We start from the raw sequence: 25,228 nt of genomic DNA, 5'->3' as shown, positions 1-25,228 counted from the left end.
GAGCCATGTGCGTTATGCTGCAAGCTGATGGATATCAATGGGAAGTATCATGCTCAGTGACAGGGAAGCCAGCCTAGAATTTAAGGCAAATTGTACAATTAACTTGTCTTTATTTATATCCTGTTTTGGTTCTAAAAACCAGACAGGAGATGCTTGCATTTGATCTGACATCATTTTCAGGACTATCTCACGAGGACTTAGAATATCTCATTTGCTTCATCTAAGTCCATCTCTGCTCTGAACTCCATTTCTGCTCTGTGACTGAGTGTGGAATTTTCCTGGTGACTGGGGATGTACTGGGGTGTTTTCACATAGAGATAAATATGAATTCAGCCAAGATATAGCTGATACAAAGATAGGGTAATGGCATCATATTTAAGGAATGAAGTGAATATCATAAGAATGAAATAAGTAAGTGCCAGGATTAATTTCTAACACCAGTAGAACTTTATTGCTTATGCTTTTAAAAATAAGATTGTTTTTAAGCAAACAAATAGATACCTGAGTTTCATCCTCTAGTTGTTTCCTAGGGTTATTTTGTGTGTGTGTGTGTGTGTGTGTGTGTGCGCGTGTGCCCATGCCAAAAAGGATATTTTAGTAAAAAAGAAATAGTGTAAGAATAGATGTCCCTGGGTTTGACAGAATGCCAAACATAAGGCTGACTAAATCCTACGTTTGTCCCCTATATTGTTTTCACCATACTCTGGATTCCTTAGGGGTGACTTCTCATTCTTCTGCCATGAACCTTTGTAAAAATGCCATTCAGTACCCAAGAGGATCTTCCACAGCAAATATTCTTCAGAAAAGACTTTAAAATCCAGATGGTGCCATTTGTATTCCTCATTTTTCCAGATGAAATTGACATGCTTAATGACATTCTCGATGAACTAATGGTAAAAGCCCACTCAAGACTAAAACCGTAAAAACAACTCCAGTGATAACAAGGAAGACTTGTACAGAACATTGAGGCTGTAGGAATTTGCATACTGACATAAACTTAACGCAGAATGGATGACAGGGCCTGGGCATCTTTCTTGGTTATTTAACCTGGGAAATAAGAAGGGGGTAGCACACAGGCAAATAAAGTAATGAAGCTGTTAAAAGAATTTGAATTTGAACTAGGGCTTGTTTACAGTCCCTTTTTGTACACATAATGATCTCTTTTTTAGTATTTATTACTTAAAGTATTTGAGGTCACTTTGTGTACTATAGGTGCTCAAATATTTGTGAAATTTCATTATAGTTAGAAAAAAATTAACCCAGATTGAGTCTACAATGTTCCCTGCTCACTTGTTGGAGATCCTGATGATCAGGTACTGAAAGGGAACTTTATCAGCACATTCTCTCTCCTGGACAGATGTTATATATGCCTCCATAACAATAGCAGTGAAACGTTTCCTCAATAGCTAAAAATCTGACCATTCCAGCTGAAGAGTATTTAGAGAGAAGTACATTTAAGACTGAGCTGTATAAACAGGTCCAAAGTGAAAGCCTTTTTTTTTTTTTTTTACAACCAGAGTCAAAATCACTGTGGGATAATTCACACGTATTTCTTAATTCTATACTTCAACATTGTGGTATCATCTCCAGCTTTTCTGCCTGTGCTTTCAAAATACCTCTGTGACCAGAGCTTCTTAGATAGGATGCATTTAATTCCAGCTGGGGGAATCTCGGAGCCCACTGAGAATCCATGTTCAGTCTGTGCTACAGTCCTCTACTTCCCCTGTAAAATGAGACTCTTCTTCCTTGTGTTTCCTGATCTCACCCAGGAGTTTTTCAAGTATTTTTTGACAAGGGAGGATGTTACCATCTTTGAGAAGACTTAGAATAGTAGTTTCTGTGTTTCTGTACACATATAAGAGATCAGAAATGGGGATCAGTAGAAACTTATATTCACTTCATCTACAACCCATTTATTCTCTCCGTTAGTAGTAATAAGGGATCGGAGCCCATTAGAGTCAGAGTGTGTGAGTAGGAAAACATGCCTAGATGTCCGTGCTCTTTGGGCTCATATATCTTCGTAAGAGGGAAAGAATTGTGGGAAGGTCAGTAGAAGAGTCAGCTTTCAGGTTTGTATCTCCAAATTTTGTGGTGTTTCCACATAAAAATTTAAAAACGTGAAAGGATTCAGTTTTAATTTTTCGGCAGAAGTAGTAAATGGTATCATAATGTCTTCCATGTACCAGAGAACCTTTGCCGAACAATCTTCGCTCTGAAAGCTGCCTGTGAAGGAGCCCTTCTGAGACATGAGTTCTTTGTGAAAACAGAGGAGGCGAGCCCCAAATGTGCGGGGCAATTAGCTCCAAAGGGTTGCATTCTAAGCAGAGGGAATGCTCTGCAAATAATCTAGCATAGACTGGTATTGAGTGTATGTGGAGGGAGGGAATATGATAGAGTTTAAAGATTTATGCTTTATCCAAATTGGCAAAGAAGAAGTCAAACTCTCACTCTTTGCAGATGATATGATACTTTATGTGAAAAACCCCAAAGACTCCACCCCAAAACTGCTAGAACTCATACAGGAATTCAGTAAAGTGGCAGGATATAAAATCAATGCACAGAAGTCAGTGGCCTTCCTATACACCAACAACAAGACAGAAGAAAGAGAAATTAAGGAGTCGATCCCATTTACAATTGCACCCAAAACCATAAGATACCTAGGAATATATCTAACCAAAGAGACAAAGGATCTGTACTCAGAAAACTATAAAATACTCATGAAAGAAATTGAGAAAGACACAAAGAAATGGAAAAACGTTCCATGCTCATGGATTGGAAGAACAAATATTGTGAAGATGTCAATGCTACCTAGAGCAATCTACACATTCAATGCAATCCCCATCAAAATACCATCCACTTTTTTCAAAGAAATGGAACAAATAATCCTAAAATTTGCATGGAACCAGAAAAGACCCCGCATAGCCAGAGGAATGTTGAAAAAGAAAGGCAAAGCTGGTGGCATCACAATTCCGGACTTCCAGCTCTATTACAAAGCTGTCATCATCAAGACAGCATGGTATTGGCACAAAAACAGACACATAGATCAATGGAACAGAATAGAGAGCCCAGAAATGGACCCTCAACTCTATGGTCAACTCATCTTTGACAAAGCAGGAAAGAATGTCCAATGGAACAAAGACAGTCTCTTCAACAAATGGTGTTGGGAAAATTGGATAGCCACATGCAGAAGAATGAAACTGGACCATTTCCTTACACCACACACAAAAATAGACTCCAAATGGTTGAAAGACCTCAATGTGAGACAGGAGTCCATCCAAATCCTAAAGGAGAACACAGGCAGCAACCTCTTTGACCTCAGCCGAAGCAACTTCTTCCTAGAAACATCGCCAAAGGCAAGGGAAGCAAGGGCAAAAATGAACTATTGGGACTTCATCAAGATAAAAAGCTTTTGCAAAGCAAAGGAAACAGTCAACAAAACCAAAAGACAACCGACAGAATGGGAGAAGATATTTGCAAATGACATATCAGATAAAGGGCTAGTATCCAAAATCTATAAAGAACTCATCAAATTCAACACCCAAAGAACAAAGAATCCAATCAAGAAATGGGCAGAAGACATGAACAGACATTTTTCCAAAGAAGACATCCAAATGGCCAACAGACACATGAAAAAGTGCTCAATAACACTCGGCATCAGGGAAATCCAAATCAAAACCTCAATGAGATACCACCTCACACCAGTCAGAATGGCTAAAATTAACAAGTCAGGAAACGACAGATGTTGGCGGGGATGCGGAGAAAGGGGAACCCTCCTACACTGTTGGTGGGAATGCAGGCTGGTGCAGCCACTCTGGAAAACTGTATGGAGGTTCCTCAAAAAGTTGAAAATAGAGCTACCATATGATCCAGCAATTGCACTACTGGGTATTTACCCCAAAGATACAAAAGTAGGGATCCTAAGGGGTACGTGCACCCCGATGTTTATAGCAGCAATGTCCACAATAGCCAAACTGTGGAAAGAGCCAAGATGTCCATCAACAGATGAATGGATAAAGAAGATGTGGTATATATATATATATATATACAATGGAATATTATGCAGCCATCCAAAGGAATGAGATCTTGCCATTTGCAACGACATGGATGGAACTGGAGGGTATTATGTTGAGTGAAATAAGTCAAACAGAGAAAGACATGTATCATATGATCTCACTGATATGAGGAATTCTTAACTGCAGGAAACAAACTGAGTGTTGCTGGAGTGGGGGGTGGGGTGGGAGGGATGGGGTGACTGGGTGATAGGCACTGGGGAGGGTATGTGCTCTGGTAAGCGCTGTGAATTGTGCAAGACTGTTGAATCTCAGATCTGTACCTCTGAAACAAATAATGCAATATATGTTAAGAAAAAAAAAGAAGAAGAAGAAGGTAGCGGGAGGGAAAGAATGAAGCGGGGGAAATCGGAGGGGGAGACGAACCATGAGAGACGATGGACTCTGAAAAACAAACAGGGTTCTGGAGGGGAGGGGGGTGGGAGGATGGGTTAGCCTGGTGATGGGTATTGAGGAGGGCACATTCTGCATGGAGCACTGGGTGTTATGCACAAACAATGAATCATGGAACACTACATCTAAAACTAATGATGTAATGTATGGGGATTAACATAAGAATAAAAAAAAAAGATTTATGCTTTATATATTAGTACACCATTTAATCTTAAACTCCTGCAAGGCATGCATCATCATAACCATTTTATAGATTAGGAAAAACAAGTAGGAAGTAACCCCTAAACACACCAGTAAATTCATTAAGATAATATTGAATTACCTAAGAAATGTTCCTTGGGGATCTAAAATTAGAAAATTGTGACTTTTCAGCAAGATGACATTTTTAGCTGGCCTGGTTCAGTTATTTTTCTACAAGGATATAAATCAGTTCTGCTTCTTACAAAGAAATTCATTGGGTTTTAAAAAATTGATGCAGCTAATTCAGAAAATCTGAGGGTTAACTACTAACATATTTGTTGTTCATTCTGATTTGAGAATCAGTTTGGTTTAAATTCCAATTAAAAAAAATTAAGTAGAGATACATTTGTACTATATGTTGGCTCTGTTTTCAAAACAGTCTATATAGATAGTATTGAACATTGTGGATGGAGTAGATAATGTAAATTAAGAAAATCTCACAGTAGCAAAGTTATTTTTCGACGAAAGGAGGTGATGAGATTTTTCCCCCGTGCTATTTCATGGGGAAGATTTTTGAGTAGACTGCTCAGAGTTCCGCCAAACGGTTTTGAAGGTTCTGAAGAACTGACCTGATTTTTCTCCTCACTACACATCTGAATTTTCTTAAGCTTTTGGAACTTTTTTCTGTTTTCAATGTTATATAAACTCTTCGGTTTGACCATTGAGTGAAATGTTATGACATTGAAGGGGAAAAAATCCTATAAGCATTAATCAATGTAAGATATTTGTTGCTTTTTCATTCGACCCCAACGGGCTTTCATCCTGACATACACCATCCTGGAGGCATCGGCTGCTTGTTTAATTGTTTAGTACAGAACGTGGTTTGATCTCTTTCTTGTGCTTTCAGTACTGGTAAATTAATCAAGAGAAGTTACTGCTCTGCTGGGCATTAGCATGGGTTTAGATGTTTCTGCTTCGGGGCCTGTTCATCAACGAAAATGCTTTTAAGCCCCACATGGAGAGTAAACAGTATGCTTGCGGCCGCTTTGAGGTGAGCCTTTACTTGTGACCCGCTTACATTTGGGAAGGGGCCTGTTTGTATTAGCAGCTGTTCTGGTTTGGGTTGTAGCATTTTCGGAATGTTTTTTCTCCTCTTTTTATTTTAATGTTTTGAGCATTTGCGAAGAGCCACCCCCCTCCCCCCCATCATCACCGCACACACATCCCATAGGCATTTCCATCCCAGTATGTGGAAATCAGAATACGGAAACCGAGTTAGGTCCTATGCCAAAATTTCTATGAAGTTTGAAATCTAAACTACGTGGAGCCACTGGTGTTTGTCATTAGAGGACAATGGAATGATAATGCCAATTTAGATAGAAGTTCTAAGAGCAGATCTGATGAACAGAAAATTGTGGTTGGGTTTTTTGTTTCCATGAGATAGAAGTTGACACTCTTATTATCATTGGTGCTATTTGTGCCGCGCATTGAACTAGGCACCAAGGATACAAAAGAAAACAGCCTTTGCCTTCCAGCAGTTAGTTCCTTGAGAAAGACAGACACATAAATGGTCGTTTCAGGGTGATGAGGTGAGTGTGCTGATTGAGGGATTTACCAGGGGCTCCAGAACATAGAGGAGCCTGGCTAGGTTAGGTTGTTGGGGTTGGCGGAGACCTCTCCCAAGGAGGAGGTGACATTGAAGCCGGTCTTCAAAATGGAGTAGAAGTTAGTGGAGGGGGGAGATAGGGAGTTGGAGGAGCAGATTTGTCAGGAGGAAAAACAGAGCAGCAGGCCCGTGGGTGGGGAGGGGATAGGGTGTGGGCATTGTTGGGGAGGCAATGTCAGGAAAGGAGCCTCGTTAGGCACGGGGCGCTCAGGAAATCTTTTTTAAAAAAGATTTATTGTACATTTAATATAGTGGTCTGAGTTCAGAGAAATAAAGGGGAAATTATGTCTTTGAAATATTAGTGTGATTTGCAGCCCAAATATGGAAGAGACTCAGAAAACCAGAAAATAAAACTTAGGCATACACAGGAAGACAGACAATTTGGGATATAGACATAATGCTCCCCTCCGAGTCCATTGCTATTACATGTTTTTAGCAGCTTTGTTGAGGTATAGTGCAGATACAAAAATGGTGCGTACTTAATGTGTACAGTTTGATGTTCGGACAAATGCAAATACCCATGAAACCATTACCACAGTCAAAGTAATGGACATATACCCATCACCTCCTACAATGTGATCAGGAAGCTTCTGGAATGGTGATCTACTAAGCTTAGGCTTGTTCCTGGAGGGGGAACCCTGAGGAATTCAAGAAAGTGCAGTAGGAAGAGTGGCCTTCTGAGTACGGCAAGGCTGCAGTGTGGACAGAAGTGGAGGGCAACAAACCCATGGGGTTTCTGCAGATTTTCTTTAAAAATGAAAAGGAAATTAAAACTGGAAGTTCCGATCATTATTGAGAAGAATGAATTACTTGAGATAACTGTAATACTGTCTCCTGATCAGTGACATCTAAGTTTACTTTAAAAATAATTCTTTGTGTGTAAAGAGCTCCTACTCGTGTAGATAAAATATCTATTTTGAAAGAGTTGCTCTGGAAAAACATAGAAGTCCTTCTGGGATTACATCGGTAGTTCGGTAATGTAATGTAGAAGCAACGTATCTGTTTTTGAAGCCTGAGAATTTGTTGTTCTGTTTGTGCAGGGTCTAAAATTAAAGTGAGCTTTTGGACTATGTCACAGTGTACTGGAAAACAGAGAGAGGCTCGGGTGCATTGTTTTTTTTTTTTTTAAAGATTTTATTTATTTATTTGACAGAGAGAGACACAGCGAGAGAGGGAACACAAGCAGGGGGAGTGGGAGAGGGAGAAGCAGGCTCCCCGCTGAGCAGGGAGCCCGATGCGGGGCTCGATCCCAGGACCCTGGGACCATGACCTGAGCCGAAGGCAGACGCTTAACGACTGAGCCACCCAGGCGCCCTCGGGTGCATTGTTTATAGGGGTGCCGGTGAGCTCTCACAGCCAGCACTGCTCTCTTCAGGGTACAAACTCCACATTTTCCTGGTGAAATGTAGCCTTCTGTGTACATGTGATTTATTTGGGAGAGGGGGGTTTCCTGAGCCTTCTACAACCTTCTCTGTATTTATTTGAAGGGAACTAAGTTAATCCCACACCCTTGGCTTATTTTGAATTCAGCCTCATCAGCAGATGTTTAGTGAGGCTGAGACTGTAGGTAAGAGATGGTGCCTGGAATGGGAGGCATAGAGGCAGGGTGCAAAGAAACATCAGCCTCTTGTTTTGCGGGACTTTTTCATACGTTTTGGTATTTAGAATGTTGAGATGTATCTATGTGAGTCTGTAAGTATCCTACAGTGTAATATAACTCAAATGGCTACGCTCAAGGGCAAGGGTGGCCACGAAAGTTTTTAAAGAGGAGTACAGTTGAATAAGGTATCAAAGGGTATTTAATCAGCTTGTGTTTTAAGAACTTATTTGCTTTTTCATGATAATAATAGTACCTATTTTCAGTGTGAAACACAGAGAACAAAAAGGAAGGAATAATTCACCTAAATCCGTGCTTGTCAGAGATAACCACTTTCTCAGTCGTTTTTCTCCTGCAGCTTGCTGTCTTCATTCAGTGGTACACCATGGATGTACGTCTCCTGGTTCCAAGGGGACACATTTTAGATCTACGGTGTTCTTGACAGTGTGGTACTTACAGGTGGTGCTTTTGGGGCTGTCTTAGGCCCGGCACCTCATCTACTGATCTGGTTACTTTCTTAGCGTACATTCTTGCAGTTAAATTGCCTCTTCAGAAGTTATATGTAGTCCTACATATGTGTGTTGTAGTAGATTAGGGTGCTTATTTACCCACACATCAACTTGTGTATTTTTAGTGTATTTAGTTTTTTTGACAAACTCTGTTCAAGCTGTTCCCTTCTCCTGGACTATTCTTTGGTCGGTTTGGCCTGCCATCTCCTTCCATTCTTTCGGAACTGGCACAGGGAAAGACGGCTATGATTTTTATCTTACTTACTTTATTATTTTTTTTTTTGGTGGAGTCACTGCCCTCCACCATGTCTTCGGCTGCTCGCTCGGGTTCCATCAGTATTCACCTGAAGTGCAGCTGGCTGGAGTGGTGCATGAATAGATCTTAGCGCCCTTATTGGAACAGCTAGTGCTGGCCACAGCATGTTTAAGAACATCGTATGGGCAAAAAAGCAGGTAAATCTGGGAAGTGGCATCACAAACAGACCTGGAGGATGCACATTGGGACTTGCAGTCCGAATGATAATGCCCAGGGGCCTGGTCCCATAGCTGCCTTTGGCTCAACCCACACACACATTTAGAAAACCATCATTAGCTTATTCAGCTGCCCAGCTCAGTGCTGACTCATATGAGTGTTGGCCAGACACTCGGGTTGTGTGGTAATTCACTTCCCTTCCCTTTAATGAATGCAGCGCTCTGCCTTTTAGAGCCGTGGTGTGTCGCCGTAAATTTGGAGACTCATTCTAGTGGGGAAGAGTGTCCACAAATATTCTCTGAGTGCCAGCCACAGGCCAGGTATTGAGGTGAATATTGGGGTATATTGTGGTGCTGGCCTTCGTGGGGGGACCACAGAGGAAAAATTATCCTCATCATGGAGGGATGGTCTCTCCATGTCTGTGATGATGTTTCCCAGCTTCTGTCTTGGAGACGTGTTGTCATGAGAACTGGCAGCCCCACGAGACTCATGGGATAGTGTTCTGGAGAGTAGCATCTCCCTGACTGTGGGAAGGGTCTCCTTTGCCACTGTGCTTGGTGGGTGGGTGCACACACACACACACACACACACAAAGAGAGAGAGAGAAAGAGAGAGAAGCACCATGTGTGTCAAAACTTAGCCCTCAGAGTTAAGGAAAAGTCTGTTTCCTTAGTTGACAGAGCATCTGGAAGAAATAGAGAATGCGTATTTCCTAATGACCATTAAAGTGCATTAAGCCAGCCTTCATGCATACTTTTCTCTCCTTCATTCACTCAAGGACTTGAAAAAAGAAATTACTCCCCTTGCACTTAGCATCATGTGTGTATGACTTGTCCTAAGAGCGGTTAGGCACACTGCCGATACCATTTGACTCGGTTGAGATTGAGAGCCCCGCCTTATCACTGTAGCACCTCAAAAGTGTCAGACTCGTTACAAATCTAACTTAATTGACCGACACATTTATATTGGTTAGCTAGTTTGCTACAGTCTATGTGGCTGGATCATTGAATATATTTTTCTTTGTTCTGTTAATGACCTGAACTTCATTACCTGCCAATAAAGAGCTCCAGAATGTACAAAGAAAGCTGACAAAGAGTATTGGTGGCTTATTAACTAACTGGCCTGGTGTCTGCTTTACTACTGCTCGGATTATCAGAGAGCAAGTCAGACAGAACGTGCTCATTGCCATGCTCACTGCCCGGACCCATCAGACTGTTATCTTTCCAGGAAACAGTGACTTTCATTTCAAATGGAAGAAACCCTATGTGATTTTTTTGAGCTTTTACTAATCTGATTTAATGGGCTATATATAGCTAGCTTCATAAAAACCAGCCAAAACTATCTTTTCAATAATGTTGAAAAATATTTTTCTTTGAGTAAAAATTAATATATTCAATTTTAAAAGAACTTTACCTAGAGGTTTGGAGCTCACATAAGGCCCCGGGTAAGTAAAGTGTCCTGGAGAATTGTCTGATGTCAAAAGTAGGCAGAGAGGTCTTAGCTTTAAAATTTGTTCAGATCAAATATAAACAAGTTCATATTTTAACTTTTTAAATAATATTTAATCATTTCAGAGATAAAGTGCTTTTTAGATTTTATTTTTTATTATAGCAACAGATCATCTGTGATGTAAGAGAATTACACAGTGAAATGTGTAATTCTCTTACATCAATTTTTAGGATAACTGAAATGGTCATCTGTTGGAGGGGGTAGTTCTTTTTTTTTTTTTTTAAGATTTTATTTGTTTATTTGACAGAGAGAGAGAGCACAAGCAGGGAGAGCAGAAGAGGGAGAAGCAGGCTCCCCACTGAGCAGGGAGCCTAATACAGGACTTGATCCCAGGACCCTGGGATCATGACCCAAGCCGAAGGCAGTCAGTTAATCAACTGAGTCATCCAGGTGCCCTGGATGGGGTAGTTCTGTGTTTGACTTATCACTGGTGTTATTTTACATAGTTAGGCTTGTTTGAAATTTATCTTATATCAATTTCTGTCCCTTTTCTTTGGGAAGAGTAAAATGGATTATGGACTTCCATTTTATTAATTGTATCCTTTTTGGGTTATTTGCTGTTTTGTTTCACTTTAGGAGACAAGAGTAAGAGGAAAAACTATTTCTAGTACATGAGTGAAGAAGAATCATGCTTCCATGTTTGATCATGGGGAGATCACACTTGTGGCGGTTGCACTTTTTTTTGTGTTTATGATGCGTTCTAATGAACAGCTGACATGATTTTAGGGTATGAAGACAGACTGAGCTAATTACACCGTTCTAATCATTCAAGAAAAACTGATATTATTACAATTCCATCTGCAGAGGCAAGCTTTCCCCACTTTAACTGCCAACTTCGCCCAGGGACAAAGCTTCTGAGAGAGGTGTGCTGACCATCGTTTGTTCTTTGTTCCCATTTGCTCACTGCTCCAAACCTCCACGTGCTCCATTTCCCTCACAGTGTCTAGCAGGACTGCTTCTATTATTTCTGCAACGTGATCCGTGGAGGGAAACTTGGCAGCCACCATGGTGTGCCAAACACTTTGTTGGATGTACGGACAATTAAAAACTGAGGACATAATCTTTACCCTGCAAGAACTCACAATCTTATCTGTGTTTACATACATTCATATTCAGCATGTATGAATATTAGTGTGAATTAGTATGCAATTTAATGGGTCGGTATATAAAGAAATTATGTAAAGTTATACAGGAAAGCAATCAGATACAGGACTTTAAGCGAGTGGGTGATAAATTCAAATAAGGACACATTAGCCAAAATTTTTCTTCTCTGCTGTTTCTCATCCCACCTCCATCCAGAAACCCTGGGAGGCCCTGAAGCCAGGAACTTAGGGGAGGGCCTTCCTAGCCAGGACTAGCCCGAAGCCTGGATGGCATCCTCAACAGAGAGGTGAAGGGTGGTGGGCACTTAATCCAAGACTCAGGTAGAAGCTATGATGTGGGGTTTTTTCCCCCATCTTTCAAAATGCTTACTCACCTTTAGCATGTATTCGGTCTCCAGGAGGCATGTGGCAGCGGAGATAGCCACAAGTCAAAAGCGAGAACGGAGACTCGGGATCAGGTAACTTTGTGGGGCTGTCAGAGTGCTGGGTGTAGATGATCCCTTGCCTGCACTCTGTCCCCCAGCCCGGCCCTGCCCGATTGTTCAGCAGAACTTGGTGAAGCTTCTCAAGTGGGTATTTGCATGGTGGCCAGGAATGGAGCAGGGTGGCTTAGCAGGCAGACCTCAGGTGAGACAGCTGTGGTTAGGTCCTGTCTTGGCCACTCGTTAGGTTCTGTGACCTTGGGCACATTGTGTCAACCTCTTTGAGCCTAGTTTTCTCACCCTCAAGTTGGTCAGGGTGACACTCCTGATTTCTCAGAGTTGCAGTGAGGATTGAATTGCCCAGTATATGGAGGGCACTTAGCTCCGTTACTGATGAATAAGTAGTGTGTGTTAAATCATCACTTGCTGTTGCTCCTTTGTGATTATGATTATTATCATAAAATAATAAAATATGTTTGCTTTCAACTTAAAAGTATAAGTTTTAATGCTTGCTTTGGCAGCACATATACTAAAATTGGAAAAATACAGGGAAGATACAGGGAAGATTAGCATGGTCCCTGCACAAGGATGACATACAAATTTGTGAAGCATTCCATTAAAAAAAAACAACAAAAAAAACCAGTATAGGTTTTAGAGCTTAAGAAACATTAGAAACCCTCATTGTTGGTCACAGAGGCGAGAACACAGAACCAGGGAGGTTGTCTGTCTGGATGAGTGGAGGCAAGGATGCCAGTTCTGGCCTATCTATGGATTCCTCTCGCGTGAAGCATTCCCCAGGATCCCTCCTTGTTCATCTGATCCCACGTGGTCCTCACCTGAGTTATGTCCTCCCTCCTCCACAGCCTGAACACGGAGTGCACTCAAAACCCGGAAGAGAACAGACTCTCCAAGGGATGGGGAAGTGGGGGCACTTGTAAGAGGGGGTAGGATTTTCTTAGCAACCCACAGGATCATAAAGGCTTTCCCCACATGTAGGTTAGGAATACCTTGGACCTCAGGTCACAGAATCTCGGTATAGGCTATATGATTGGGAAAAAAAAAAGCAAGCTTCTTTGGGCACAGTGCATGTTTTTACCACCTGTGTGTCCCTGAAGTCTTGGCATTCACTTGTCACTTTGCCTTGGAAACGGGGTCATTCTAAGTGGGTGACAGGTCATTTTGTTACGTGGCCAAAAAGATTATAACACCAAAGATATCACTGCTTTAGATTCTATCTAGAGTATATGTCAATTCAATTTAATGAGATACTATATATTTGTGTGAGAGAAATAAAAGAAAAAGAGGGTATTCACTCTAACTTTGCTTGCTATGACACTGCTTTAGCCTCTCTTAATACATTCCCTTAGTTGAGGCTCAGTTTGGTTGATGACTCCCATTCTCAACTGCGAGGTGGGTATGATTGCAAGATTTAGGCATTTCTCACCTTTTGCATTGTATTTCTAGACTCTTACAGGATGAGAAGTAAAATGCATAAAGCTGGGAGCCTCTGCTGAAGTGCTCCTGATACACCCCCTCGACTTCTCAGGTTTCTTGGCTGGAAATTTCTTCATTCTGAACTCCTCTCTGGTTGTAGCCCTAACGCAAGCAGGCATGTGTGTAGCTAGCTCTGGTCTTGATCTCCTTGCCAAGCTCAGCATTGGGCTCTCTGCCCTAACAGCAGCGTGATCTTGCTCACTTGTCCACTGCAGCTGCCAGCCAAGGTGAACCGGGCAGGTGTTGGTAGCACTGGCCCCGCCTATCAAACCACATAAAGGGCAAACTTGATTTTTAGGTGGTGGCCGCTGCTTACAGGAAGCGGTAACCTGATGAATGTGGTTGTTGGTGTATTAATTTACTCTGAAAAGTATAGCTACCAGGTGGACTTGAAGGTTGAGATTTGGGCTTCTCTGAACAGGCGTTGTAATGAACAAATACTTTAATTTTTTTTTCTTTGATTAAAACTGAAAGATGATCATTACTCATAAGTATATTCTTGAGCATGAAAGGAAAACAAAATTAAGAAGGAGGACAAGGAGAGCTGTGTTTAAAGTCCAGAACAATCACTGAAAAATGGGTAATTCAACAGACATTTGTTTGTTACCTATTGTAGTTGGTGCTACAGGTTTTAAAGAAGAGCAAAAGAAATCCCTAAGACCAGGTAGATAATAGCCTAAATATGGAGACAGAAATACGCAGCCAACTATATTTCAGACCAGACTTTGTCCAAAGAAGTGCTATTATGAAAGTCTTAATCAATTAGAAGAGAAAGTTGCAAATTAAGCTTGCAGTACATTAAGTTGACTACTCTTGTACTTCGCTGTTATAATTGATTTCTTCTGTGGGCACACAGTGTCTTGGGGCTCATGTTCTCTCTTTACACAGACCTTCATATGGTTGGTCACTGTGCCCATACTCACCCCCCCCCCCAGGCCCTCCTGCCCCATCAGCATGATGTCTGTCGATCTTTCTCTGTTACTTTCCAGGATTTTAGCAGATGTATCGAACCAGTAGGAGTCATTTTCATGTTCTGCTTTGGTACTGGTAGAATGCTGCTGCTTCCCCACCCACCCCCGATAGACTTCATGTTTTAGAACAGTTTTAGGTTCACAGCAAAATTGAGTGGAAGGTACAGAGATTTTTACAACATGCAGAACCTCCCCCACTATCAACATCCACCCCTGCCACACACACCGACAGTGGTACATTTGTTACAATCGATGAACCTACACTGACACATCCTTATCACTCGGAGTCCGTAGTTTACATTAGAGTTCACTCTTGGTGTATATTCTATGGGTTTGGACAAATGTACCTCCAGAAAGCATTATCAGTTCCTGCTGTTGAGATCAAGAATTAGTGGCTTATTAAATATAGGCTTTAGATTTGAGAAGGGGTATATGATTCTTGGAAGAAAGAGCTTTGTCTAACTTCTCTGCATTTCCACCCAACAAATTCCACTCTCAGATTTTCAAATTTGAGACAATGGGTGCACATGGTGTCAGTCACTGCCGTTCCTGTGGCTCTCTAATGCTCTGGGTTGCTTGGATCAGGCCTGGGCTGAAAGTCAAGAGGCAGAGAGGCTGCCCCACTTTTTCCATAGTACAGGTAGTTACAGTTTGGCTTATTTATTGGATTGGTAATCAGGTGACCTTTTTGACAGGTGAAGGGCAGGTCTAATTAAAATCATTCTATTAAGTGTCTTGGTCGTCATTTATTTTCAGTGGTGCATGAGCTCATGATCCCTGGTCCTGAAGGAGCCATAAGCTTGCTCTGAAATGTCAAAACTCAAAGCCTTCTCAGGTTTCCTCCTGGTTCTATTTCCTATTCCCACCATCCCCGCAGCAGAGACCAGGCACGCTGTTTTGAAATACTAGTGAAATTTGCAGAGGAGAACAATAAATGTATGTTAACTCCAAGGAAGGCAGACACTCCTGAGAGAGTTTGGGGGGCTTTAATAAAGGATTTCAAGGAAGCAGAGTATCGAATTAATGCTTTTTGTGCTAAAAACATTAAGGTATTTAAATGTGTTATTCTAATCCCTGTTTCAGCCTGGGAACAGAAGGATCTAATATCTTTTATTTAAATCCCAGCCTTCCTAGTCTGGGCCCTTCTTTTCAGCCTAGTACAGGAAGAAACAGACTGCAGCCAGTTGACTTCAGTGAATATAAACCTGTATATAATTCACAACATACGACCTATTAAATTTTTACATCAAATGTGGTTGCCCAGATCTTACCGTATTCTGTATCATTTAGTGGAGATGTTAGGTTTTCAGAAGCTAGACTCCTGCAGGAGCGCCACTTTAACTGTTCTGTTTCCTGGACATGCAATAAAGTTGTCGTGGACACAAGTACAGATGCATAAATTCTGAACCCCCAAGCAGGGGATACTTATTTCAAAGTGAGCCCTTTCTAGTTGTGGAGTAAACTGATCTTGGGCAGACAGGGTGTCCTCCCTTTCCCAGAGAGCCGATCCGAAAGCCTCAGCTGCGCGGGCAGCATTTATGGCCAAAGTGCAGGCAGGATCAGGTTATAAGGGTTTTTTTCGGTGAATAAAGAATATCAGGTTCCCTCACAGCTCACAACTGTACGATGGTTGATCTCTGCCTCCTAGGTTGGATAGAAGAGAAGGCTCACAGGACAGTGAAGACAGTCACCAGTCAAGTAGTAATTAAGATCAGTGATAAATATAGAGCCTCATCCCCAAATCAGTCATTAGGGTTTGTTTCCCCCCTTGAGAATTCTTGTTTGTTGAGAAGTTTTTTGGATTTTGAAATCAAGATTTAGGGGCCACATAAGGGTGACTTTGGGTGACTAGTATCTAGTCATAAAGTTATTCATATTTAAACCCCCCTGGGTAATGCATTCAACGTAAAAGCGTAGAATACTTTAAGACACTAGCAAGGTTGTTTTTCAAGTTTCGATACTAAAAGGTAGGAGAATCAAGACCACATTTTGTGCTGTATGTGTGTGTATGAGTGTGTGTGATACTGAGATAATCAGTGACCCCATAAGGCCATAGTATTAAATATTGGGTGAGTCAAGTGAACCTTTTAAACAACAAGGAAATTATTCCTATCAATTGTTAGTATAGTGGTCCATTTGTACAAATAGTAATTTTAAAAAGCTCTCACATCCTCTCTCGCTTCCAGCCTGCCTGGCTGCCCCTCCGTTCTCCTCCCCTTTTTGATAGAGTGTGAAGGAGAGCTCATCTCCTGTTTCTGAAAGCTGAGGTCTCTTCTGGAGTGTGGAAACATTTAACCTTGGTATTTTTGAAAAAAATGAATTCTTATACCATGTTGAAAATAATCTTTGCCCTTTTAGGATGCTATGGAAATTTTAAGCTTTCTACAATTTGAATTTAATATATGCCCAAATATATGTGTTAAATTCCTAAAATGACTGTGGAATTCCACGACGACGATGTAAAGCAGGATGGTGGCATAGCTGTCACATTGTGCCAACGCCTATATTGGGCCTGTGGTGCAAGCGAAGGGAGCCAGCCTTCACACGGGGAATGTCGTCAGAACTTCCCCAAATAAGCAATACCATCAGGATATCTGGACTCTTTGATTAGTTGCTTAGCAGATCGCGTGGCATATTGGCCTGTATTTCTCAAGGGTGTCTGGATCATATCAGGGTTCATAGCTATTTCATGCAGATTTGTGTCACCAATAATGAGATCTAGGTCTCTCATTTTACTCAGCCAGCAACGTAAATTCTTATTCTACCAGGCACAGTGTTGGAAAGTGACTAATATGGCAAAGGTATGTAGGTATTCGAGATTGTGATAGAAGGTGATTTAAGACTGAAATCACCATGGAGGGAGCAAATACCTGGTGAGGTGCTTAAACACGAAGACTTTGTTTGGATGATTTGCTTTGCCCGCCATCCCTGAGACCATTTGAAAAGACTTGGTAAGCCAGTGTGTGTTAAGCCCTCAAAGTGCTTATGCAAGATGATACTCAGGAGCTAACTGTTGGCTTATTGTAGTCAAAGCATGACAATCGAAGGAGATGGTGGGGGGAGGCGGAAGCCCAGGCTTATGTGGTAGCCCTTCCCAGGAGAACCCTATGTGAAGCTAAGGAGTGTTGTCTGCTACATGTCATTAAGAGCTGTCACAAAAAGCCTATAATAAGCCTATAATGTTTTTAAGGATATTAGTAGAAATCAGAATCAAGGCTATTGGCGTATTTGGTCAGAAAATTTGCAAACAGTGTCCATTCCTAGACCACAGGAATAGTGGGCTGTTTCTAACTCCTTTCCATGGGTGATAAACTTAGATCTCACAGAGGTGCACCATTGTTTTTGTATTGCTTTCATTGTCTCCATCTGTGAGTAGAAGTAGTCTTTCAGAATTACACACCAATAGCATGTTCCCATTTATAGGAAAGTTAATGAGGGTGCCTGGGTGGCTCAGTTGGTTAAGCGTCTGGCTTCAGGTCAGGTCATGATCCCAGGGTCCTGGGATTGAGTCCCACGTCGGGCTCTCTGTTCAGCAGGGAGTCTGCTCCTCCCTCTGTCTGTCACTCCCCCCTGCTTGTACTCTCTTTAAAATAAATAAATAAAATCTTTAAAAACAAAAGAAAGAAAGTTAATATATTTTTAAGTAGAATTGTATTTTTTCCTATTCTTCATAATTATGATTAGAGATATAATTCATCTTAGAATCATGACTTTGGTAGTTAGTCACTATTGAACATCCACCATATAAATGACTGGGTTGGCATTTAGGGTGGCGTGTGAAGAGGGAAGGATGGAAAAGGAGGGGAAGGGGAAGGTGAGGGAGATAAACTCATCCCCCATAATGGGTATAATCATTACACTGCATACATTGAGTTAATTGAAAGAGATATACCTGTTAAATAATTCCAGGGTCAATTCTTGAAGCATTGGTGTCCATGATATTCCCACCTGTGGTCTGTCATCCTGTCTGCTCTTTTATGAGGCAGCTTTTTTATAAGGTTATGGAGAGAATAGTAACTTCAGTCATACGGCATTTTGTAGGAAACCCCACCTTTGATATTGCCAATCAAATGTGGTTTGAACTTTTTAGGGATGGAGAGAAATCCTTCCACAGGAGGGCCTCCAAAACATCTCAATTTTTGGAGGAAATGCTGGGATAGAATAGAACCCTTCAATGCCAGAGCAACCAAAGCCAGAGACGCTCATCCCTGAAAGTCTGTGTATGTTGCTTATTTAACAACTAGGTGTATGGTGCTCAAACCCATTATCTCTTGGATGGCTTTTTGCCCTGTAAGCACTCATTCTGCTTTTGAGAATGTGTTCTGCTCCAGCCCCAACCCTATGCGGCTGCCTCTTGGTCAGGCACTGAATTTTTTTTCTTTTTTTTAAATTTTATTTTATTATGTTATATTAATCACCATACATTACATCATCAGTTTTGATGTAGTGTTCCACGATTCATTGTTTGCGTATAACACCCAGTGCTCCATTCAATATGTGCCCTCTTTAATACCCATCACCAGGCTAACCCATCCCCCCACCCCCCTCCCCTCTAGAACCATCAGTTTGTTTCTGAGTCCATAGTCTCTCATGGTTCGTCTCCCCCTCCGATTCCACCCCCCCTTCATTTTTCCCTTCCTACTATATTCTTAATCTCAGGAAACAAACTGAAGTTTGCTGGAGTGGTGGGGGGGTGGGAGGGATGGGGTGGCTGGGTGATGGACATTGGGGAGGGTGTGTGCTATGGTGAGCGCTGTGAATTGTGCAAGACTGTTGAATCACAGACCTGTACCTCTGAAACAAATAATACATTATATGTTAAAAAAAAATAGGCACTGAATTTTTGAAATAAAACCTGAACCACATCTTCAATTATATCTTTGTGAGGTATTGAGACACCATCTCTTATGGCTTCCTCATGTAGAAGGTACAGATTCCCCTTTTGCCCTGTAGACCTCATTTTCATTTGTATGTGTACATTTTTATAATGAGGGGGCACTTAAGTCTACTTGAGAACCACTGAGTGAGGGAGTTTAAATTTCACTCCTTTGTATCTACGCATCAACTAGCCTCAAGTACCTATTGGGTTTGCCCAGACACTCCTTCCTGCCACCCCCTCTCCCCTGAAGCCTCCCATCTGCCATTCTGCTCTAGGGACTGTCCCAAGCTGGCAACATTATCTGCTTTTGGAGCTAAGGGCTATGGTGAGATGCACAAAGAACTGAGACATGAGATTAAATTTGAGAGAGTCACACATTTTGGGTCAGAGCACAGGAATGGAATGTTCCAGAAGGGTAAACTATCCAGGAGGCCTGGACAACTGGCCCTGCGTCAATGCACTAAATCCATCTAAGGAAAGAACACAGGGGTCAGAACAGGTGTTGGTCAGCCACGGAAGCACTTATTAAACAGATACGTAGGATAGTTTAATTGTTTTTAGATTTTTAGACCTCTATTTAGGTGTTCATTTATCTGCAAACTGAGTATTTTTTTAAGATGTTGCAATTTCTGAAATATTTAGGATTACTGGCTGCTATGAGAAATAAGGTATAATATTTTAATTTTTTAAGGAAAGAGAATCGCTTTCATAAGGATATTATCTTTAAGTTAATGGGAAAATGGAAATTTTCATAAATTAAATCCTACTCATTGGTTTCTGCATCATTAAAAAAAAAAAAAAACTTACAAAGTCCTGTAGACCATATTTTTGGTTAGTATTTCCTCTCTCTCAGCCTATTATGTGAGACACTCAGATTGGAAGACTATTTTAAATGAAATTCCAGCCCTATTTTGTACTCACTAGTTGGGGGTTCAAAGCAAAGAAGAACCTATATATACAAAGCTTGAAAGAAGGGGATAAGATTCAGTGTTCCTGCTAATTGTTAAATGTCACCTTATGAAAATTTTACATGTATCTTGTGCTATGGAAATGTAAGCCTAGCTAATTAAAACATTTGAACCAGAGAGCTCTGTGATCTTGTCCGGGTCAGTGCTAACTCCATCAGTGCTGTCCATACACAAGCAGCATCGGCATCACCTGGGAGCTTGTTAAATGCACACTTCTGAATCAAAACCTCTATTTTTACAAGCTCTCTAGGTGATTCTGATATTCACTTAAAATTCAAGACATATTGATCTAGGCCAGTGGTCTTCAAACTTCCTTTTCTGTCATAAGGACTTTCTATATGGGATAAAGAAGTTTGGGAGTCCAATTAGTAAAAGCATTTAGTGAATCTGGTTAATGAGTAAGTGTTGTAGCTTTAGTTGAAGTTCTCTTGGGTGCCCCTGGGGGGAGTGTCTTGTGACTTCCTTGGCTCAACTGAGTTCAGTCTACAAGTCAGTAATAGAGGTCTACCTCTCTTTGACAGATGAGACCTCTGAGCTCTGAGAAGGGAAGGGATTTGTTTAAGTTTGCTCAGATGATATTGCAATTCGGAATTTAGAAACTCATTCTGAGACCAGGGCTTTTGTAGATCAGATAAATTTAATGCATGATCATTAATTCTAGAAAAGCAGTTACCAAAGGTTCTACTTAAGCATTATATTTGAAACAATTTTAGAAAGTAAGTTCTATAATTTCAGGAACACAGGGGTGCCTGGGTGGCTCAGTTGGTTAAGTGTCCAACTCTTGGTTTCAGCTCAGATCGTGATCTCAGGGTTGTGAGATTGAGCCCCATGTGGGGCTACACTCTCAGCATGGAGTCTGCTTAAAATTCTCCCTCTTCCTCTGTCCCTCCCCCCACCACACATTCTCTTTCTCTCTCTCTCTTTCTCTCCCTCAAATAAATAATCTTTAAAAAAATTTTAGGAACACATATCCCATAAAATTAGATACTCCAGGATACTGAATTTTTTTAAGTCTCAAAAGGAAAACTTTTTTTATTTTAGAATCTATTGTGTTAGCCAAAAAAGTAGGTAGAATATCTCTCCAGTTGATTAAAGATCTTTGATTTTGTATTTTTATTCATAAGGCACTAAAATAGGTTATAGGACTGTCCCAAGTGCCTAGCTTAGCTCAGATGTGGTCTGGAATTCTTATTTTATAGGTCGAATGTACTATATACTGGGAATACTTAAGTGTGGCATGTGATTCCATGTTACAAATTAAGATTAAAAAAGAGCTGGTTTGTGCTTCGTGGCAACTTGGCATACTAAAATAGTTTGTATGGCCGAAGTGAAATGGTGCCTATTCAGTTCTGTAGAAATTAGCTGTTTGACATCTGTTTTGAACCCCTTGTGTGTGCTAGAATTATATTTTCTCAAGGCATCATAGCCGAGGGCATAATAAATCCTTGATGAGAATTTCATGCTTCTAAAGTGCTAGAGTATGACTCGGTTTATATACCCCCGTCAGGTTCTCTCTTTATTCTTGCTTTTTGGGAAAAAGCAGCTGTTGGACTTTCATAGATTTTGCTTAAAGTCATCACAATCATGACTTGATTTGTTGGAGATTCAAATCCCAGAGTGGCATTGTAGTGAGTATATTTGACTTGCTACCTGCTTGTTGGCTGGCTTATTGCTAAACCCCTTGACACAAAAGCAACAACTTTAACCTCGAAGAAGACCATGGATTTGTGTAGGAGCTTCCCACCACAGCCCTGCCTGCCTCCCACAGCACCATGTTTGTGTGGTTGAGCTTTCTGTCCTACAGATTCCCCTTTTGCCCTGTAGACCTCATTTGGCTCTGCATCACTTCAAGTCAGCTGACAAAGAGACCAACTTCTCGATTACTTGGGTGGCATGTGGAATTTCCAGGAGTCTCAGTCTCAAGCAGCCCAGTGCTATTTAAGTGTACACAGAAGAGGAGTTTGAGATTAAACGGTGGTGAAGTTCTACTTCAGTGAGTGAACGATTGTACTCGAAGAGTGATCGATGTGACCATGGAGGGAAATGATCAACGCAGAGGTTCCCAGATTCTCTGCATTCACCATGCCCTAGTGTCTCAGTAGTTCCTCAGCAAAGCCCATAGGCCAAGAAAGAACACCAAACAGGTCTAACTGTTAGGAAGGGAGGGTCAAACAATTTAAGAAGTATTTATATCCTAACAACTTAGCAGACATTTGAAACACTAATGCACATAGCTGGAAAGAAATAATACTTTCTTTTATCCTTAAATAACCGTAATCACTTGCCAGTGCTACGATATGCACACCTGTTACGTTTTGTACACCTTCTCAAACCTTGGAGAAAGCGTGAATGCTGTGTCCCTCATTTCCTGTTCCACGTTGATTTTTCACAAGCTATTTGCTTTTTATCACAGCAGCTGTGAAAACTCAGCTTCACAAAGATATGTCATAAAAAGGAATGTAGCAGGGTGCTGGGGTGGCTCAGTTGGTTAAGCGTCTGACTCTTGATTTTGGCTCAGGTCATGATCCCACGGACATTGAAATCGAGGCCCTTGTTGGGGGGTGGTCCATGCTCAACGGGGGGTCTTCTTGAGATTCTCTCTCTCCGTCTTCCTCTGCCCCTCCCCCTTGTGCACTCTCTCTCTCAAATAAATAAATAAAATCTTATAAAAAAGGAATGTGGCATGATCTAATATTGAAACTGTGAGCTACTTCAAACTAGTATGTTGTACTACTATCTGAGAGATGTTGCTGTATTTTCCTTGAAAATCAATAATTTCCCACTGCAGCACCCCAGAATACTTACAGGGAATCATGGGTTAGGTGGTATGCAGTTCTCAGATGTGTCCAATTTTCTTTTTCCAGCAATCAAAGTTTTGCAGGTGGGGTAGGAGATAACATTTGTTTCACACTGCCAAGTTAATATAATGATTTCACATAAATATATCAACCTTCTCATGAGGTGGTTGGCTCTCATTTTCCCATTTTTACTGATGGAAAGACAAGAACTCAGAATTATTTCCACTGTTTAAATATTGTAGGGAACAGGAGAAGGTCATGCTCACTAATTTAACTTCAAATCCTACATTGTTTTCTCCATACCATATTTGATCTCTGCTTCTATTAAGCTTAGAGATGAAACGGGAAATCACATTTATGTAGCAGATGAGAATTGTGAGAGCTGTGTCTGCCAATCAGGAGTTTAAAGAGAGAGGAATGTCAAGGTCAGCCCTGGGCTCCAAGTAGCCCTTGCACAAATGTGGAAGGAAGAGCTACAACTTATATCCTTGTCCATGAAAATTGCTTACATTTAGGTACCTGGAGAGTCAGTGATGGAGAGAGTAAAACTTCCAGTGATTTCATGTTAGGATATATATATATATTTATATATATATATAAATAATATATATATATCAGATATATATATATTATATATAATACATATATATAATGGTAGGTCTAGTAATCTGCTCCGGGGAGATAGTGATTCTGTTCTGCTCTGCTTGTAGCTGTCTGGAAGATCATACTTGGAAGTTATTTGTAAATTCTGAAGCATGCCTGTTAAATCATGGGTGAAGAATCTGGGACTGTTTAGCTAGCAGGCACTGAACTTTGGGAGGAAGGATGTGATAGGTGTCTTTGTAGTTCAGCCTTCCTAATATTTGAAAGAGGAGTTATACTTGTTCTAACCTAACCCAGAGGACAGAATTAGTACTTTGAAGTATGCATAGCTTATCAACTACAGAAAAGTAATAATAATTTTTAGTGGTTGCAGTTGCCCTGGGAGGCAGTAAATTCCCATTATTGAAAATCACTGTGAAAATGATAAAAGAGATAGTAGATCATACAACCTGGGTCCTAACGGCCTTTCAACCTGTAGATTCTGTTTTTCTAACTTGCTAATTTTCATTTCATTGAGCAAAGGCTTTCAGAGTAACTGTGCTTTAAATCCAGTTTGCTGTCTCTCCAAACACAGATAGGTCTCTGTGTTGGTAAAATTAAATGTAAGGTAAATTTTAAGTTTTTTGTTGGAAACTGATGTTTTGAAGGTCAGAGGCCATATGAGAGGTCCTAGTTCTACTGAGAAAGCCTTTAAGTGTCTATTCTAGTTTACAAGTACAGTACATATGTGGGTGCAGCCAGTATATCTCTGGGAAACCCGGACAGGCCTTTTACTGTGTGTGTGTGTGCACACACATGCATGTAGTGTATGTGCACGTGTGTGCTTTAGTCATTCAGGAGTTTACCTGTCAATTTCCCAAAGTGACTATCAGCTCACCAGTTCGGAATTTAAAATAAATCAGTCCTGAGGTACTAGTAGTTTTCTCAAGTCATTGTATTATCTGGTCTTATACTCTGAACAAAGACTTCATTATAATTAACATGGCTGTGCTTTAGACCCCATAGGTTTATATTGGGTCTTCTTCCCAAATGACTTGAGGGCTTATGAAAAATAGCCCACATTCTTTGCTCCCTTGCAGAAACAACCCCCCTTTGGCAAAGATAATCTTATCTTCCGCCTTTGGGCTGTGCTTCTGCACAGTTGAGCTTTGGTAGACCTTCTGTCCCTACGACACCTCCTGCCACCTTCTTAAATCCTTCTGCCGTGGCTGCCCTTCAGACACTGCCTCCATTTCTGAGGTGGAAAGGGGAAGCCTTTCTTCTCTCTCACTCTGGTCCTCTTTCTGCACTTCTCAAGGCCCTGCCAATTTTCTTTCCCTTCTGTGAAAGCAGATTTTACAGAAAATTCCCTTGCCAGCCCTAGGTTGTATATGATGAACAGTAAAGCAAAAATGGGATCTGTGCTAGTTTTCTGATTTATTCGGAAGACATTTCATAAGACCTCTGTAACTAGCTTCCTTGCCTTTATCATTCAGGGGGGCACATGTGCCCCTGAGGAGTTTGCACGTATGGTCCCCACTGGGCAGAGCGATTACAAACAGGCTGTGTTTTAAGTTAGTTTTGACTTGTGTATTTCACCTGTGAAGTTGGCAAA

General features: G+C 41.1%; 1 protein-coding gene and 1 pseudogene across 1 annotated transcript in view; both read left to right on the top strand.

The window, feature by feature from the left end:
* LOC110570256 (phospholipid-transporting ATPase IB) overlaps positions 1–25,228 on the top strand; it is a 599,207-nt gene that overhangs the window by 332,446 nt on the left and 241,533 nt on the right. The window lies entirely within an intron of this gene.
* LOC123324414 lies at positions 12,431–12,544 on the top strand (annotated as a pseudogene).

This window comes from Neomonachus schauinslandi, chromosome 3, assembly GCF_002201575.2.
Source record: "Neomonachus schauinslandi chromosome 3, ASM220157v2, whole genome shotgun sequence".
In the NCBI taxonomy this organism is placed as follows: Eukaryota; Metazoa; Chordata; class Mammalia; order Carnivora; family Phocidae; genus Neomonachus; species Neomonachus schauinslandi.
Note: the sequence above shows the minus strand (reverse complement) of the source record. Positions and strands in the feature narration are given on the sequence as shown.